Below are 253 nucleotides of genomic sequence, written 5' to 3' on the forward strand. Positions count from 1 at the left end.
ACATTATTCTTTCAACATTCCTCTACTAGCAATATATAGCAATACTGTCTGGTTCATCTCTGTAGAAGCCACAGGAAAATATCAAGCTTTAACACAGGTATCTCAGCACCACCATGGCCAGCAAAACCAATGTGTTCACACCCAGTGCTCTACAAAGAGTCCCCAAACACCTGTGGTTGCTTCCACCACAGCAATACTATGCTTCTTCATAGATGCAGCTCACAGTGACAAAACCCCATCAGAGCTCATTATA

Source organism: Acanthisitta chloris, unplaced genomic scaffold (assembly GCF_000695815.1).
Source record: "Acanthisitta chloris isolate BGI_N310 unplaced genomic scaffold, ASM69581v1 scaffold35063, whole genome shotgun sequence".
Lineage (NCBI taxonomy): Eukaryota > Metazoa > Chordata > Aves > Passeriformes > Acanthisittidae > Acanthisitta > Acanthisitta chloris.